General features: G+C 46.3%; 1 long non-coding RNA gene across 1 annotated transcript; it reads left to right on the forward strand.

Moving 5' to 3' along the window:
- The first annotated feature begins 854 nt into the window (after nt 1-854).
- LOC309804934 lies at nt 855-4,445 on the forward strand. The gene is made up of 3 exons (XR_014294195.1): nt 855-1,680; nt 1,783-2,224; nt 4,155-4,445. It is a non-coding gene; the product is annotated as an uncharacterized lncRNA (long non-coding RNA).
- The last annotated feature ends 14,767 nt before the right edge of the window (nt 4,446-19,212 follow it).

The raw sequence follows: 19,212 nt of genomic DNA on the forward strand, positions 1-19,212 counted from the left end.
AGTCTGGCTGCCTTTCTACCCCCTCGCCCAGTGCCAAAAACACCTCCCGATTCTAAAAGGTTAGTAACTTTATGTGTTATCCTTTCCTAGGGACATCTGCCTTTAAAAAACAAAACAAAGATAAGCAACAACATTCAACAACAAACTGAGTGGTCACCATTTTATGCAATAGGGATTATTCTGACCTTAGAAGTCAGAGAGAGATGCTCTGGGGTGAGGGGGGTGGTTGGCGGGAACGCTAACAGTGGTGGTGTTGGCAGCCAGGGCTGGAGTAAACTTTCTGGTATCTCCTCTCCCTTCTCCTCCAAAATAAAGAAATAGGAAAAGAAAAGGCAGATATAAACAAAAAGCAACTAGGTCATCATAAGATAGGTTCTGCCTTCAGCCCAGGAAGGAACTAATTAGTGGTTTGGATTGGTGACCGTATTGTTGCAAATATTGTTAAGGTAACAGAATGTTATTAGATTTTTTGTTGCCATAGAGACAGTCAAAGCACTAATAAGCCCTTTGCCCTGCCCCCATAGCGAAGGAGACCTCTGCTGGTCAAGTCCTCTGGTCCATTCCTCTGCCATTAGGCAGGACCCCATTAACCATCCTGACAGGTGAGGACCTTTTAGGATTTATCTAGATAAATGACTTCAGACCTTCTAGAGTTGTTATAGTCAAGCACTGTGTTAGAAGTGGTGAGGATACAAAACCATATAAGATACGTACTTTCACCTCAAATTAAATGGCATGGATGGGTACCTCCCAAAATTTTATACCAAAATATTTGTAACAGTGGAGGAGCAGCAGCAATGTGAAGCAGCCCTTCCCAAGCTTGGAATTTTGGTCACATTTGGGATTTTCACATACTATTTCATGCAAATGCTGGAATTCACTTCTTAATATAAATATGTTTGCTTTAATGTCCACATTTACATTCTATTAACCATTTTTTCTCCCCAGTCTTTAGTAAAATCGACGCTCCAAGAAGATACCCTGTGTTGACCAGTGACTTTGGATGTCTTATATGTGGATCCCAGCCTGGATCTTTGTGTACTCAAGTTTGAGAAGCATGGATTAGCCAGGAGTTGGCAAACATTTTTTTTTTTTTTTTGTAAAGAGCCAGAGAGTAAACGTTTAGGCTTTGTGAGCCATACTGTTTCTGTTACAAATACTCAACCCCGTCTTGTAGTGTATCAAGAGCAGCCATAGACAATATACAAATGAATTAGATGGCTGTGTTCCAGTAAAACTTTATTTACAAAACAAACATATTTGGCCCATGGCCTGGATTTGGCCTGCAGGCTGTAGTTATCAACTCCTGGGTTTGACAATAAATGCCCAAGAGAAATAAGAAAGAAGAGTGGGAGTAGAAATTCCATTGATCATTGAAGGCTACACAGTATTTCAAAGAGCAGAGAGGACATGGCAGCATTATTAATAGAGGGCCAGTATAGACAAAAGCGAATATTTTTAGGTTTACATATAGGTAGGGGACAGGAAGGACAGTAAGTAAATCAGTTTGGCTTGAGGAAGGAACTCATGTCCAAGAGAAGCATTCTAAAATATCAAGGCTGGAAGGGACTTTGCTGATTATTTGCTTCTCATTGTATTTCCCATTGATGGGGAAATCGAGGTCAAAAGAGACCCCAGATCTGGAAAGAAGCTGAAGAGTGGTGTGCCTTGAATACTAAGGTAAGGGATCTCTGTTGTGCCATGTACCAGCTAGTGACGTTTCAGCATTTCTTCATTTGAATGTTTATTCATTAATCAACTTCCTACATATCTTGTGACCAGATGTCCGAAGAGAATTTCCTTTGGGATGGAGTTAATTCTCACCCATTGTATACCATTGTGAACTACCCCGTAGAGATAGTGACAAGACACACCTGGAGCAATCAACTGGACAATTGCCAAGGATCCAGAAACTTTAGCTTCTCCTCCTGCTGTCAACTTGCTCTGTAACCTGGACCAAATCCTGAGCCCTCCTCTGGTTTTCCCCTTCGTTAAACAAGAAGCACTCATCCTTGTCCTTCCATCAGAACTGGTGACCTGTTATTCTGTCACTTCTCTGCCCCTTTCTCCCACCACCAACATCAAAGTCATAAATGACCGTAGAACCCTGGAGTGTGAGGTGCCACAACTTTGCGTGACCCCGATATTCATTCACTGATTTGTTTTCCCACTAATTATTGACCACCTCCCATGCACTGGATGCTGAGGATAAACAATGAACGAGGTAAGCAGGCTTCTGCCCTCACAGAGCTCACATTCTAGTGGTATGAGATGGTGGGGAACATAATGTACAAGTCAACAAATAAAAGAATTTCAGCTGGAGATAAGTCCTGTGAAGGAAATTGAACAAGGTATTGTGATAATGACTAGAGGGGCTCTTTTGGCTGGTCTAGCAAGGGAAGACCTCTTTGAGGAGAGACCTGAAGGATGGGAAGAGCCATCGATGGAGCCTCCTGGGCCAAAGGAAGAGCAAGGGGCAAAGGCCATGAGTGTGCACTGTTCGAGGTACAGAGGGAAGGCGTGTGTGTCTGCAGGGTGGTGGGTGAGGGGAAGATGGATGGTAGACAAAGATGAAGAGGTTGGCAACCTGAAACTGATGAGTTTTCACCTGGGCAATCCAGTGACTCAGTCTGGTTTATATTTTTAAAAGAGCATCCAGGGGCTTCCCTGGTGGCGTAGTGGTTGAGAGTCCGCCTGCCGATGCAGGGGACACAGGTTCGTGCCCCGGTCCGGGAAGATCCCACATGCCGCGGAGCGGCTGGGCCCGTGAGCCATGGCCGCTGAGAGGCCACAGCGGTGAGAGGCCCGCGTACCGCAAAAAAAAAAAAAAAAAAGAGCATTCAGGCTGTTACCTGGAGAATGACTTGGAGAGATTAAGAGTGGAAGTAAGATAATCAACAAGGCTTGTCCAGTTGGGACATAATGGTGGTCTAGATCAGACAGCAGCCATGGAGACTGAGAGAAGGCACTGGATCCAGGCTATATTTTGGAGGCAGGAGAAACAGGACCTGTTGAGCGATTAGACGTAGGCATTTGGGGTGTTGCTGGTGGTGGTACCAGGTGAGGGGAAAGCGGAAATCGAGGATGAGCGCTCAGGTTGGGGCTTGAACAACCGGTAAGTTGTGGTATCTTTTACGCTGTTTGTTGAGATTGGGATGCTAGTCTTGGGTGGGGAGTGTGGGGAGTGTGGGCAGTCAGTTGGTCCAACATGGGTGTGCTGAGGCGAAGATGCCTGTGACACCTCCAGGTGGGGATGTGCACTTGGCAGCTGGAGATATATTCTTTGTGTGTCTCCAGTCTTAAAGGGTTAGCGTTCTCTCTAACACCCAAACAACGATCTTGTGAGACTTGATTTGCTTGACCACACATTTTATATCTCTTCCCTGGAATGTCTGGGACTCTAAAGAAGATCTGTGAATTCCATGGATCCATCCTAGATTCTACATTTCGCCTCCGCCAGACATCCTGCTCCCATCTCTGCTCAGCCCTTTGCTACCACATGACTTCTCTCCTCATCCTGCTTGGTCCCAGCGTGGACACATTTAAGGGACCTGATACATGGTGGCAAAAAGCTCTTCCCCTCAACAGCAAAGGCCTATTTCCCCACATTCTCACCAACATCGGGCAGTATTATTTGCCAATTTGATAGGTGATAGATGGTGACACGTTTCAATTTGTATTGCAAAGATGTGCTTTCAAACAATAAAACACTCTCTCTGTGTAAATTGCAATACACAGAATCATTCAAGTGCTCACAAGCACGATTAATTACTCAGAAATTTCAGGGTGCAGATAATAACAGAGGCTACCATTTGTTGAAACCCCTCAGTGTACCAGGCACTGCAGTCGTGATACCTCTTTTAATCCCCATAGCATCCCAAATGTGGTACATGTTATTATCATCTCTCTTATAATGGATGAGGAAACTGAGGCCAAGGAAAATTAAGTAACTTGTCCAAATGGCATAGCTGGGCATCACACCCCAGGTCAGGGAGAGTGTTCCTAACCATTGCCTGCCTGCCTTCTGCTGTCCTGAGAAGGAGGCCAGCCCAGGACTGTTCCTCACCCAGGATGACAACATTAATTGAACTCCTTCTGGAAATTCTTGTCACTTCTTAGCCTCCCCTTCTAACCTTTCTGTTTTCTCTTCCCAGGTTTCTAGATCCTTTGGGGGGTTTACTTCTCATTGACGTCTGATCATTATAACTCTCTGATCCTCCCTCAGCAAAAACACCCAATTCTACAGAGTTCTATAGAAATAAAATGGGACTGAATAACCTATAATACAATTGGACCAAGATGATTTTAAGCATTGTTAAACAGGGTTTGAGAGCACACAATTGGTGATGTTTGTGTTTGAAACCCTGGCAATCTGAGGCTCCTTAATAAATTGGGTATAATTGGAGTTATTGGGTATCAGCCTTTTAAAGACTCAATTCTGATGGCCAAATGCCCTTCCAGGTAGACTGGACTCCCACCAGCTGCTTGAATATGCCCACTTTACATGATGATGTTTTTTCAGGCCTGAAGAGGTGCAATCTTGATCCATTGGCCATCAAAGGCAATGCTACAAGGGAAAGAAGTGGGGCTGTCAACAGAAGAAATTGCAGCCTCAGTAATTTGTGTGGAAGTGAGTGACAGAGCATGACTACCCCACTTACCTCTTGGGGGTGATGAAAAGTTATGAAGTGAGTGTGTATGAATGTCAGACCTTTCAAACCCATGTTTATTGCCAAATCCTTCCCTTCTGACTCTGAGTCACTGTTCCAGCCACCTGCTTCTCACAGCAACCTGCAGTCCTAAAATCATGGGGTCTAGGATGTTACCCTAATTCCTCTCAAGGCATAGCTGTCCCTTTAGAGTAGAATGAAAGTAATATCATGGCTGACAAATCAGGAACAGAGAATTAGAAAGATGGGCTATTTGAAAACCAAAACTGCCTATTATAGGCTCTGTCTTGGAAACAGGAAGAGGAAGATAGACTGAGAGGGGAGGTTAGTTTTTAGTAACTGTTTTTTAAAACTAACAACAGAGGAAAAAAGACCAGAACCACAGACAAAGTTAACATTTCGTACTTCAGAATCATTTGATCGTTAAAAAACTCCCTAGTCTTAGGAGGGGTTGTCCCTAGATAAGTGGTTCTGTTCTGAACTGGGTGAACATGGATGAAATATAGGGTCTCTTCCCCAAATCACTCCTCCTCAGTATCCCATGATGATGGAAATCCCCGGGGTTAACTTTTCTTTCCTTTTGGCTAGAGTTAGGAATCTCATTTAATGCATTCCACTACTGTGTCTCAGTTTACAGATGAGCTAACTGAGGCAGGGAGAAATAAAACAATTAGAGCAAGTTCATATAGCTGGTAAACCACACAGCCCAGGATTAGAACCTGGATTTGTTTGATTCCAAACTCTATCACACCAGTGGGCCCAGTATATATTCACTCTTTTAGGATTGGGTACCTTCTCTGTCAACTCCGTTACATGGTTCACTAAGCAAGTAGCCAAGAGCTCAGACTGTGATGGACTTTGGGGTCAGGAGGGAGTGGGTTTGAGTCTTGACTCCATCACTGATTGATCAGTGGTGTGACTTTGGAAACCTAACCTCAGTCTACTCAAAAGGAGTCTAGGCTATGAGGATGAAGTCCAACAAAGCATGTGGTAAATATTTCACAAGACTATTTTAATTTTTTAAAGCTATATATTCTCTAGTCGTGAACAAGCAATGACAGAACCAAAGAATAGACAACAGTGATCAGAACAGTAACTAACACTGAGCACCCAGGATGGATTAGACGCTGTGTTAAGTCCTCTCCATGTACTATCTTCATTCGTTCTCCTAACAATTTAATGACGTCTGAACAGTTAACAACCTCAGTGCACAAAGAAAAAGCACATCCAGCTACAAGTAGAGGAGCCAGGAATTGAACCTCGGTGGATGGACCTGGGAGCTTGTGCTCACCACCAGGAGGTAAGCTTGCATGGGCCTTCTTGGGAAATTGGAAGGAGGTGGTGATACTTAGGGAGGGTACATAGGGGGCTTTGGTCCTGGGGGCAGCACGTGGGCTTTGGGCATTGCAGGGCGGGGAAGAAGGTGACAAGAACAAGGGGAAGACAAGAAACCCATGGAATGGGGAGTTGGGTGTTTGAAGCAGCTGTCACCTGTAAGATGATGTTGAGGTAGAGTGACTGAAGCTGAATTCCCAAAGTGAATCTATTGGATCTACTCTTTCCTTAGAGATGGTCTAGTCTGGTGGTCCCTTAGAGTCCCCCAAGGGGTGGGTGGATGGAGGTTGTGGGGTGAAGGCTTAACAAATGGATCTTCAAAACCCTCTTGTTTACATCAGCCACAGGAATTCCACTTTTTTCTTTTCTTCTTTTGAGGTACAACTTACATGACATAAAGCACGGGAATCTCAAAGATAAAGCTTGATGAGTTTTTATACATGTATACATCTGTGTAGCCACTACCCAGATCAAGATAAAGAACACTTTCTGCACCCCTGGGCAGGCTCTGTGCTGTCCCCTCCCAGTCAGTATCCTCCCCAGAGGTAACCACCTACTTGATCTTGCCTGTTTTGCGACGTCATGTCAATGGAATTACACAGTTTATCCTCTTTTGTGTCTGGCTTCTTTTGCTCAAAATTATATCTGAGAGATTCATCCACGTTTTTGTGGGTAACAGTAGCCTGTCCTTTTCTGTTGCTGTGTGGAATTGTATTGTATGACTGCACCGCGATTTATTGATCTTTTCCACTGTTGATGAACATTGGTGTTGTTTCCAGGTTTTGGTATTATGAACATAGCTGCCATGAACATGCACGCACAAGTCTTGTGGTGGACAAATGAACGCATTTCTGTCGAGTGTATACTCATGGATGTATCGTGGGGTGGCTGCATGTTTAGCTCTGGTGGGTAGAGCAGCTTTGCTTTTGAATAGATGTTGCATAGAATGGGGAATCCTCATAAGGTTTCACTTGGGGAAAGGGTGTGGTTGCTTAATTTTTTTTTTTTAAAGAAAAAGTTTAAACTCCTCCAGTGTAATCCTCTGCATTTACAGATGCAGAGACTGAGTCTCAGAGAGGAAAGTGATTTGCTCAGGCTCAAACTGCAGCAAAGCCACGTCTAGAACCCGATTACTAGACTGAAAATGTCTTATGGGTTTTTGAGCTCTCTAAAATAGGGGCTACATACCACTCAAACTGGATGCTGGTCAGATGTGGAAAGGACACCACAATTTAAGTCAAGCCCTGGGTTCAAGCCCTAATATTGTCACTACACAGTGTGTGACCCAGGGCAAGGCACCTACTGCTGGCAACCTCAGTCTCCTTCGCTTGGAAGTGGATGTCCCTGCTTGACAGCATTGCTGGATTAAAGAAGATCATGATATGGAGACACTGTACAGGCTGAGAAGCATCATAAGTATCATTATTGTCAAACTATATTCTAAGGGGATGCTCTGGTAAGCATGCTGTTTTCTTGCAATATTAACGCCTAGAATAGTTCACTGCTTTACATTTTATTTTTCATTCTGATTTATTAATTTTTAATGAAAGCTTTTCCTCTTCCATTAAAAAGCTAGTGTGGCAGACAAAGTTTTCCAAAGCTAGCCACAGTAACGTATATCCCATCCTACATGCTGCTCTTTTTTTTTTTTTTTTTTTTTTTTGCGGTATGCGGGCCTCTCACTGCTGTGGCCTCTCCCGTTGCGGAGCGCAGGCTCCGGACACACAGCCTCAGCGGCCATGGCTCACGGGCCCAGCTGCTCCGTGGCCTGTGAGATCTTCCCTGACCGGGGCACGAACCCGTGTCCCCTGCATCGGCAGGCGGACCCTCAACCACTGTGCCTCTAGGGAAGCCCCATGCTGCTTTTTGATGGGACATTTTTATAATGTGACACATCTCCATTGAAGCTGGGGCAGGGGAGTGTCAGCTTTCTCTCCCCTCACACCTGGACAGACCTTTGTAACTATCTCGACTAACCAAACTTGGCAGCAATGATGATGTGTGAGCATGAATCCAGAGTTAGAGAGGAAAAGTCTACATTTTGGGATATTTCCTAGAGAGAACAGAAACATCCCTGGGAGGAGACATGCAGTGTTGGGTTTTTCTTGTTTTTTTTTTTTTTTTTCTGATTTCACTTTGTAGTCCTTTTCATTTCTCAAGGTTCTTCATTTAAAGTTTCCACCAAAAGGAAAAAACATATCTAGCTAATGCCCCCTCGGGTTAAACCTGAGATTAGACCTGTGTGCTTCATACATTCCAACTCAGGTGGAGTTTTAGTCCTTAGTGAAGAGCCCAGTGACTCCCGGAGAAAGGCCTGGAGGCCAGATCCTCCTCTGGGAGCTCAGAGGGGATGGGAGTGTGGGTGAGGATGCGCCTGGGATGATGGTAGCTCCCCTGAGCCTAAGAGGCCAGTGGACTCCTGGTACCCTGAGCCCTAAAGGCCAGAGAACACCAACAGGTGTGTGGCTGAGAGTCACACAGAGAACTGAATTTTTCCCTCTTGACTTTCCCCTGAGAGCTCTAAGTTTCTGCGAAAGAAGGTCCTTCTGTCAAGAAGGTCTTTATTACAAATTTAAAAATAGTAAGTTCCTCACATACGTAAATTGCTTCACATATTGGGAAGCAGGTTCCCATATGTTACTTATTTGATTTTCCCAATAGCCCTGTAGAAAACCAGAGGCTGAACCATCATCTTCATTATCGTGAGCATCTTAATTTTCTGTTTAAAGGAATTGACAGGGTAAGGGCTTTGTCCAAGATCCCACAGCTAGCAGGCAGAAACGCCAGTGAAAGAACCATGTCTTCTGGCTTCTGGGCTAGTTTCCTTTACTTCCTCACAGACTCTGTCCATGGGGGAGTAGGAGTTTGGGGCACCATAGCAGATTGGCAGAGCTAACTTGAGGGAGTTAAATTACCCCCTCACCCTTTCACCCCTCAGACTACCCCAAAACTCTTTGCTTTATGCATGGTGTTGTCTCTGTGGAGTAAAATGCCTTAGGCTGGTCATCTCTGTTGCCTCTATCAGAAAAGAAACACCCTATCAGTCATTTACATTTTAGTGAGAATTTAAGGACTTAAGTTTTCTCTCTCAGAGATACTTGCATTTTACATCTTAGCTCTCATTGTGATTTTTGACACCTGGAAAAGTCATTTTTAGCATCAGTGAGCAGATAGAAGAGGCATTTTCTCAGGGGCAGGGTGGAAGTGCATGGAGAAACTTTATAGACACCCCCATCCCCAATGACATCATGTCAGTAGATGCTAACTACTTGAATCAGAAAAATTCAGTTATCAAATATCTGGATGCTGAGTGCTGGGGACACAGTGATGACTAGACTGTGGTCCATGGAGGGAGTCACAGTTTGGGTGGGGAGACAGGCAAGGAAGCAAGTAATGGTAATACGATCTGGTCAGTGCTATATAGATGTGAGTGTTCAGAGCACTTTGGGTGCGTGGGGGAACTGGGGTAGGAGTGGGGGGCACATCAGAGCTTCCTTAGAGGAGGTGACATCATTTGGGTTGAATCTATAAAAGGCAGTGGAACTGCCATCTGTTGAGTATCATAGTCCAGGTTCTCTGCAAGAGCAAGTCTGAGGGATTATGTGCTGATACTATGGAGGAGTGCAGCCCCAGGGAAGCAGGTGTGAGGAAGAGGTGAGTGTGTGGAGAGAAAGAGAAACGAGCTGGCTGATTGCTCCATCGGGCTGGGCATCCTCCGAGAGGCCTTATGGAGCTCTGTCCCTGCAGTATCCTGTGTGGGGGATGGAGAGGAACTATTTCTTATGGTTCTTTCCCATTTCTGGTCCCCCAGTGGCTAAAGTTCACCCTGGGGGGAGTTCACTCTCATGCATTTTTAGTTCAAGTCACAGACCCCGCAGCTGGCAATTTCTCTGAGTCTGAGTCTCACTGGTGAACACTGGTAGCCATGGTGCTGGCAGAGGAGGTCCACGTAACCTAGAGGGGGTGCATCGGTGAGGTGCCAGGGTGTTTACATGCACTGGAGTGTCTCATCCTCACAGTAACCCTGGGTTGTGGGTTGCATTGTGTCTCCCCCACCCAAAGATATGTTGAAGTCCTAACCCCTGGTATCTGTGAATGTGACCCTATTTGGAAATAGGGTCTGTGCAGATGTCATCAAGATGTAAATGAAGACAAAGTCGTACTGGTGTAGGGCTGCCCTTAATCCAACATGACTCTTGTCCTTATGAGAAGAGAAGAGACACAGAGACAGTGATACATGGAGAGAAGAAAGCCATGTGCTGATGGGGCAGAGATTAGAGGGATGCGTCTGCAAGCCAAGGAGTGCCGAGGGGTGCTGACAGCACCAGAAGCTGAGAAAAAGGCATAGGGCAGATTCCCCCCTAGAGCCTCGAGAGAGAGCATGGCCCTGAAGATAATCTTGGACTTGCAGCCTCCAGAAGAGTAAAGCGAGAGAACAAATTTCTGTTGTTTTAAGCCACCCGCTTTGTGGCACTTTGTTACGGCAGCCCTAGGGGGAGGGATGAGCCTGAGCAGAGGCACAAGATGCAAATGAAACCTGTAAAATGAGACCGACGTGCGATGGTGATGTTGATGATGGTGAGAGCTAACAGTGACCGAGGACATTCTACTGGGTGACGCTCTTCTGAGTGCTGTATGTTTTCCTCCCCAAACCTTGTAATGGGCAACTTTTATAATTCCCATTTTCCAAATAAGATCAAGAGGCAGAGAGGTTAAATAACTTGCTTAATGTCACAGGCAGTGGGGTTGAAACCTTGTCCGCTGAGCCTGTGGTCTTTGTGTCTACCCTGCATTCATTCACCTAAGGTGGATAAAATGTCCCCTCTGTGCTAGATGCTAGATACGAGGGTGCAGAGATGGACGCAATTTGGTCCCCTCCCCCCAAAGCCCTCACAGTCTTTCTGATCCAATCTAGTTGACTCCACGCACACACTTGGGAGCTGTGCTGTCCAGTATGGTAGCCACTATGCCACATGGCTACTGAGCACCTGAAATGTCACCAGTCTGAACTCACATGGCTGTAGGTGTAAGATGCACACCGGGTTTAGAAGACCTAGTACAATAAGGATGTAAAATATCTCATCAATAATTTTTAATACTGACTTTACTGAAATGATTATGTTTTGCGTATAATGGGCTAAATAAAATATATCATTAAAATTCATTACACCTTTAAAAAAAGTGGCTATAAGAAAATTAAAGTCACATATGTGCTCACATGACATTTCTATTGGACAGCACTGCTCTAGAATGTGAGTTCCTTGAAGGCAGGGGCTATCTCTGTCCTGTTCACTTCGGGTCCCAGGAGCCAGAACAGGACCTGACACACAATGGTCCCTCAATACATAGTTGTTGGATAATTGAATGAATGAATAAATACACAAATAACCAAATCCAGTCCTCCTCTGCAGCTGCTTATCTGTGCCCTGTAAACATAGGTTGAACCTCACTTTTACCTTGCTTTGTCTCTCTGGGCAGTCCCTCAATTTCTCTGAGGCTTATAGAGAGATTGGATGCTACTTTGTGCCAGGGAATTGAGAGGCTGGATGTGTGGTAGAATTTGGAGAATAAAAACGGTCAGAGTATTTCCAACCACAATGGCAGTAACCACTTACTGGAAGCAAACTACTGAATACAAAAAAACATGCCTGCTGTTGTTCTCAGCAGGTATCTGGAGTGAGTCATTTAATTCTAACAACCCTATGACATCAGTCCCACCATCAACTCCATTTGACAGATGGGGGAAATTAAACCTCAGACAGAATAAGTCTTGCCCCCAGGACTACTTAGCTAGTTTCGTACCCAGGTCTGTCAGATAAGACACCGATATGACATAGAGGATGGGGAGAAGGACCCCAACAAGAGTGATCCTGCCCCAGGTCCCTTCTGTCCTGAGGCCCCAGAGCAGCCCCAGACAGCCGATGTCCCAGTTCTCAGGGTTCTGGGGAGCCTGTCGTCTGTGTGGAGTACCACAAAGCATCTGGCCACGTATTGTCTCTGCATCCAGCCATGTCCTCTGTGCATCTAATTCACCAGATGACTGGGCCACCCATAGGCTGGCTCACCTTCTGTGCCTGTGATGTGGCAATGAGCAAGCAAGCGAGTGACCATCCGGGGCAGGGAACAGCCTTCACCATGCCCTCCGATGAGACATCCCTTCCTGCCCTGCTGGACCTCGGTTTCTACGTAGTCCTAGAGAGCAGGACCTCACAGAGAGGCCCCAAACCACATATCCTGGCACCACTGCAGAAGACATGTCAATCTTCTACATGTCTGTGTTACTCCATTGTCTCTTTAGAGATTGTGCCTGCCTCTGTGTCTTCCCTGACAGATCCACGGGAAGGCTTGTCCCAGGCAGGTCCCAGCTGCCTCTTTTTCAGGAGTCAGTTCACAACCAGTTGCAAAGCATTCTGGGAAACAAGGAAGCTTACAATGAATCCTCCTTGTAGTGGAGAGAGTGACGGGTTTACACCTGATCTTGGGACCTCGCTTCCACCCAAGCTCCTCACACAGTCAGTCCTCTGAGGGCTATAGGAATTGGGTGGAAATAACAGCAAGGGTGGGCACTTTTTTTTTTTTTTTTTTTGCGGTACGCGGCCTCTGTTGTGGCCTCTCCCATTGCAGAGCACAGGCTCCGGGCACGCAGGCTCAGCGGCCATGGCTCACGGGCCCAGCTGCTCCGCAGCATGTGGGATCCTCCCGGACCGGGGCACGAACCCGTGAGGGTGGGCACTTTCTAAGTGTCAGCCTCTGTTCAAGGCTCTTTACCTGTGTTAACACCTTTAGTTCCCACCGTGTGTCATTGAGGGAAGAACAGTTGTTATTCCCATTTTACAGGTGAGACAATCAGAGAGATTAAGTAACTTGTTCAAGGGTCAGCCAGTGAGTGGAAGAGGGGAATTCAAACTCCAGAGCCCATCCTCTTAACTGCTGTCCTCTGCTGCTTCTCCATTTTCAGATATGATGTTTATTATTTTTGCAATGATCATAGCTCCTATTATTATTTCCCATTTCATAGATGAAGAAACCAAGGTTCAAAGAGCATTCACAGCTGCCCCAGGTCACACAGCCAGCGAGCGGCAGAGCTGGGACTTGAACTCACGTCCGTCAGACTCTGCAGCCTGAACCCTGCCTCCCAGAAAGGGGAAGAAGTGAGAAAAGATAAGAAAAGGTAAGTATAGGGGCCCGGCTTGGAATCCCTCACCACAGGGCAGGTGTTCCCCAGCCTGTGATGTTTGGGTCTAGTGTCTTCAAAAGGATGAGTTTTGTTTTCATGGTTTGGAAATCCCACAGTAGGACACAAACATCATGAGCAATGGCTCTGCCCCAGCTACACCCACCTCTGCTCTTGGCCAAGACTGCTTTCAGGATGTGACAGCAAAATCTTGCCTCAGAGTTGAAGCCTGCAAAAGTCAGGGCTCCCCTCTGGGTCTGGGGAATAGGTGTTTCAGGAAGTGGTTTCATTCTGAGTGGAGAAAACTGCTGTCCAAACCCCATCGCATGTCACGTTTCAAAATTCTGCTTCAAGGCGATGGTATCGGTGTGCATCCCTGATGAGTAACAGACACCAAGTGATGGAGCTGGAATCGTTGTTCGGTGGCCACCAAAGGCTGGGGAAGAGCTGAGAGGCTGGCATATAATGAATTAGGCATTGCCTGGTTTCCTGACTGGCATCACCATCAACTGATGCTCAACATGCAGAGCTGGCCTTGGGGGAATCCAGGATCAGTGTGACAATAACTCACATTTATGGAGCACTTGTTATGAACCAGGAGTCAGGCTGAGTGTGATACACACACCATCCACCGAATGCTCAGACAATACTGTGACATCGGTTTTATCACTCCTGGTTGAGAGATGGGGAAGCTGAGAGTTTAAGTGGCTTGCCCCAGGGTTGAGCCTGGATCTGAACCCAGGTCAGACTCTATGTGCACAAACTGAACACTTGCACCTTGACTGCTGTGTGGAGCATAGACTGTATGGAGGCAAGGGTGGAGCTGAAAGACCAGTTAGGAGGTGACTACAGTAGTCCAGGTGAGACAGATGGATGCTCAGACTAACATAGTGTTGGAGGAGTATAGTTGATTTACAGTATTATATTAGTTTCAGGTGTATAACTTAGTGATTGAATATTTTTATAGATTATACTCCATTTAAAATTATTGTAAAATATTGGTTATATTCCCTGTGCTGTACAATACATTCTTATATCTTATTTATTTTATACCTAGTAGGTTGTACCTCTGAATCCCCTTCCACTATCTTGCCTCTCCCCACAACCCTTTCCCACTGGTAACCACTAGTTTGTTCTCTAGCTATGTCTGCTTGTTTTATTATAGTCATTTGTTTTATTTTTTAGATTCCACATGTAAGTGATAACATACAGTATTTGTCTTTCTCTGTTAGACTTACTTCACTAAGCATTTAACCCTCCAAGTCCATCCATGTTGTTGCTAATGGCAAAATTTCATTCTTTTTTATGGCTGAGTAATATTCCATCGTATATATGTACCACATCTTCTTTATCCATTCATCTGTTGATGGACATTTAGGTTGCCTCCATATCTTGGCTATTGTAAATAGTGCTGCTATGAACATCGGGGTGCACATATCTTTTTGAATTAGTGTTTTCATTTTCTTCAAATATATACCCAGGAGTAGAATTGCTAGATCATATGGTGGTTCTATCTGATCATACACTCTTGGTGTGAATCTTGGTTTAACACCTGACTTCACCACTGGACTCTAAGTGCATGAGGACAGGGCTGGGTCTGTTTTGCTCACCAGTGCATGCTTCGTGTCAAGCCCAGGGCGTGGCACACAGTAGGAGTGCGACACAAAATTGTTGACTGAGTGAATGAGCAGGTGTTTAATGGAGTGAATTAATGAGCAGACGGCTTTCCTTTTGCAGAGCAATGCAGGAGCCTCTGAAAGGTTGTTTGAAAGGCAAATATAATACCAAATCTTATTCCATTTACTTTAATTACAGTACTAAGGAGGGGGAATAAATCTTGCCCTTGAAATATAATAAAGTCATATTTTAAAATCTGGACTGTCTCTTCCACTCACTTATTTTTTAAAATGATAATTTCCTGATAAGACATAAATAAGTTCCTGACTTGGCTCCACCACTAACCAGCTGCTGATTGTAGACAAGTCAGTTAAACTCTGCCTGTCAGTATCTACCTTGTATGGGTCATGGGAGACTGTGGGTTGGTGGTGTGAAAGCACTTTGAAAGCAAGGTCTTATTTATTATCCATTCTTCTCAGCCTTGTTAATAACAAGAAGGAACAGGCTGTGTGCCAGAGAGAATTGAGTCGATTTGCAGGGCTGGAGGATTGAGGCCACAGAAAGAAATGAAAAGGAATGAGATTGGTTGAGAAATACTTAAGGTGGGGGGATAAAGGGGAGAGGGGGCCAGAGATCATGAAGGCTAGGGGTTTATGTCTACCAGGCTAAGCAGAAAGGGGGAGGGGACTGATGGCTTCTGAGCTGGGGAAGGTGACCTGAATAAATCACCCTGGTGGCCAAATTCCCACATGAGGGAAGGAAAAAGAATAATCCCCCTTGGCTGGCTCTGTGGTTACATAGGAGCGATGCTGGGCGTCCCCCAGGTGACCTTGGCTGCTCAGGGCTGCAGCTCTGCAGGCAGGTCTAGGAGGCTGTGCCCTGCCTGGCAGCCATGGGAGGGCAGAGCACCGGGTGCAGTCCACTGCCCAGCACAGTCTGGGTTCAGTCACTGGGAGCAGGCAAGGAAGCCCCCAGGCCCAGATCAGGAGCAAAGCCAGAAGGGCAGACGCAGGAGAGGCCCGCGATACAGGGCCCTGGAGCCAGGCAGGGAATGTGAGGAGTAGGCAGCTCAGAGGGGGCATCCTGGAGAGCCCTGCCTGGGTAAAGGGGCAGTGGCTCCACAGCAGCAGGCTTCTGGTCCCCTGCAGGAATGGGGCTCCGTCGTTGCCAGCAGGCTTTTCCAGGGAGGCTGGGTTTTTAATGTGGAACCATGCTTTTGGAGGAAAAACAAAAACCAACCAAACAAAAAAACCCCGCAGGTCCAACAGGACTTCTGATGGCTGTACTTGGGATTCCCATATGTGATCCCATCTGATCCCTTCCCTTCCCCCTCCTCCTCCTAGGGAAAAAGCCCTGCAAACTCAACGAACGAATCCTCTCTCTTTATGAGGGAAAGATAATCTCCTGTCCTGCTTACACAGAACTGCTGTTGTCAGTTAGGTCTCCCCCAGCCCCGTTCTCCTCGCTGTAGCATTTAGTAGCAGCAACGTTGGTATTAACTGGAGTCAACTGAAAAAGAGTCATTCATTCATTCAACAAACCTCCCTCTAGGTGTCATACCCCTTGGTGCCGTGGACACTGCGGTGATGAACACAGAATTTACATTCCAGGGGGTGAGGCCGACTACTAGAAGTAAACAAACATAAAGTGTCAGCTTGTGATAGGTACTATGAATATACACAGGGAGGGGCTTCCCTGGTGGCGCAGTGGTTGAGTCTGCCTGCCGATGCAGGGGACACGGGTTGGTGCCCCGGTCCGGGAGGATCCCACATGCCGCGGAGCGGCTGGGCCCGTGAGCCATGGCCGCTGAGCCTGCATGTCCAAAAAGATACGCAGGGAGAGGAGAGTGAGTGACTGAGTCAGTTATTTTAGTTGGAAGACCTGGAGAGGCCTCTCCACCCTCCCTCCCTGGCTCGCTTTCAGTGATTTAACAAGATTTCACGGGGCTTCCCTGGCCTCACTCATGGATGCTAACGAGCAGCTGGGGGTTAGCTGAGTAGCTGCAGGGATTAAAAAAGGGTTTCCCCTCCACCCTCTGGCCTCTGAAATAGGCTCAGCCAAGGGGAGCAGGTGCAAAGCTCAAATCCTGATTACGAGTATTTCCATTTGCCTGTACAGCTGGAAACATCTTACCGGTTGTGTCTGCTGGGAGGAAGGAGGCTGCGGGCTTCAGGACAGCGAACAGCAGAGGCAGGGGAAGCTCCAGGCTATGGTCGTCCATCTCCTGCTCAGACTGCCTTACTCGAAGGGAAACAGACAGACACACAGGACAGGGTAAGTCAGAGTAGGCCTCACTGCACCAATGTGTCTCCCCCCGACCAGGTCCCCCACCGACGGAAATTTTGCTATTGGATGGTCTCATTTTTTGAAGGTGAAATGGCATCTTGAAATCTCTTCTTTACCAAAGCAGATAATTGTGGGAGGTGTGACTACTTCCCATCTCAAAGAGAAAAAGTTCTTACCGTGACCCACAAGGCTCTGTGTGAAATGCAGTCCCCACTCCCTGGGTGGGCTACATAATCTTGGGGGCCCAGTACAAGATGACACACTGGCCCCTGCATTATCGTGACCCCCCTGAGGGCAGAGTTTTGTCTGTTTCGGTTGGATGGCTGCTCTATTGCCAGTGCCTGGCCCCTGACAGAGGCTCACTATGTGTTGTTGTTGAATAAAGGCACAGTGTTTGAGGCATGATGTGGATGTGTTGGTAGGGTTTCTTTTAACATGTGTTAAGGACTTTCTCTGTGTCAGGCACGGGACTAAGGCAGTGGTTTTGAACGTTGGCTACAAATGAGAATCACTCCAGGAATTCTTAAAAATCCCAGTGCCAGGCTCCACCCCGCACCCATTCTATCAGAATCTAGAGAGGGAGGTATTTTTAAAGATTCCAACCTGAGGCCAAGCAGGGACGACCTGGGGGCCAGCTGTATTCCATTTGTTGTCAAAGACTGCTGTATATCGGAATCACCTGGGCAGCTTGGCTCAGATGCCTGGGGCCATCTTCAGAGATTCTGGACCAGTAAGTTTGAGAAGGGGCTGTCCTGTTAGCAAAATCCCCAGGGGCTTTTGCTTACACTAAAATGTGAGAACGTGAATTATCTTGTTGAACCCTATGTTTATGCCCATTTTACAGACAAGAAAAAAAAAAGAGACTAAGAGCGGTTAAGTAGTTTGTCCAAAGTAACAAGGCAGGTAACTGGCAGAACTGGGATTTGAACCCAGGGCTTCTGAAGCCATGGTCTGGGCTTACCCATTGGCTCTCCTGACTTTCCTCTGTGATGAAAACCTAAGTGTGCTCCAGGAATAGAGGGGCAGGTTGGTTGTGAAAATTAAATAAAGATTAAGGGGGAGCATGTAATACTATTTTGAAGATGGGTAAGTTAGTATTACTACCCCCCATGGGGAGGAAACAAGTCCAGCAGGGACCTGACCTTCGTCCCTGGGGTCACTCAGGCTTTAAGGGGCAGAGCTGGGATTCCAACCCTGGTTTCTGGACTCCAGATCTGGCCTATTTCCCCCAGACCCTCAAGTTCCTCATTAGCAAATGAATCACTAAGTACCTAGGGCATCCAGAATCTTTGTTGCTTGCATTTGGCGCATAGTAGGTTCTCAAGCAATGATGCCTAAATGAGTAGCCATAGGGATGGCTGGCTGGCTGGGTGGGTGAGGGAGTAAGGGAGTGAAGGGGCTCTGGGTGGCACACTTGTCTCTCTGGTGGAGTTACTTTCTCTATTTTTCAATTAGGTTGGGACCACTAGAGGGCGGGATCGGACCAGAGAAAACAGTGGCTTCACCACTGTTTCTAGGACTGGAGAAAATAATACGTTTGTGGTGTGGATTTAAACCAAAAGGGGAGGCTCTAATTCACAGAGCAATTAAAGTCAGCATTGCTTTCCCCTGGGCTTGCAGGCCTCTGAGAACCTTTTTCAAAACCACAGGAACACGTGTGGCCACCCCTGACCTTTCTAGATTTAAAATCAACAGATCAAGGGGAAGGGGGGCCGACATCTTGGTTGGCCTGAAAAGTGGATGTTTATAGATAATAGGGAGTTTTTTTTTTAAAGATGTTTTGTAGCTTCCCAGGCTTTTACAACATTGATGGGAGTTAATGTTTCAAGAAATGGTATTATGATGAAGTTGTATGCTGAATTCATTTTCTGTAACTAAAACCATATATTTTCACAGATTGCTTTTTCTGCCCTATCATGGGGGGTGTGTGCTCTCGGTGGATGAACATTCTTTCCCCTTACTCCACCCACCCCCTCTCCTGTCCAATAAGCCCTGGAGTCAGATAGACCTGGCTTTGAATCTGGGCTATGTTGCCACTGGTTGTGTGCCCCTTACATTCTTGGAGGTCAGGGTCATCAACTGGTAAAGAGGGAGAGGAATGATATTGCAAGTTTGTCATGGGGGTTCAAA

The sequence above is a fragment of the Mesoplodon mirus genome (genome assembly GCF_964341445.2).
Source record: "Mesoplodon mirus genome assembly, chromosome: 5".
Taxonomy (NCBI): domain Eukaryota; kingdom Metazoa; phylum Chordata; class Mammalia; order Artiodactyla; family Ziphiidae; genus Mesoplodon; species Mesoplodon mirus.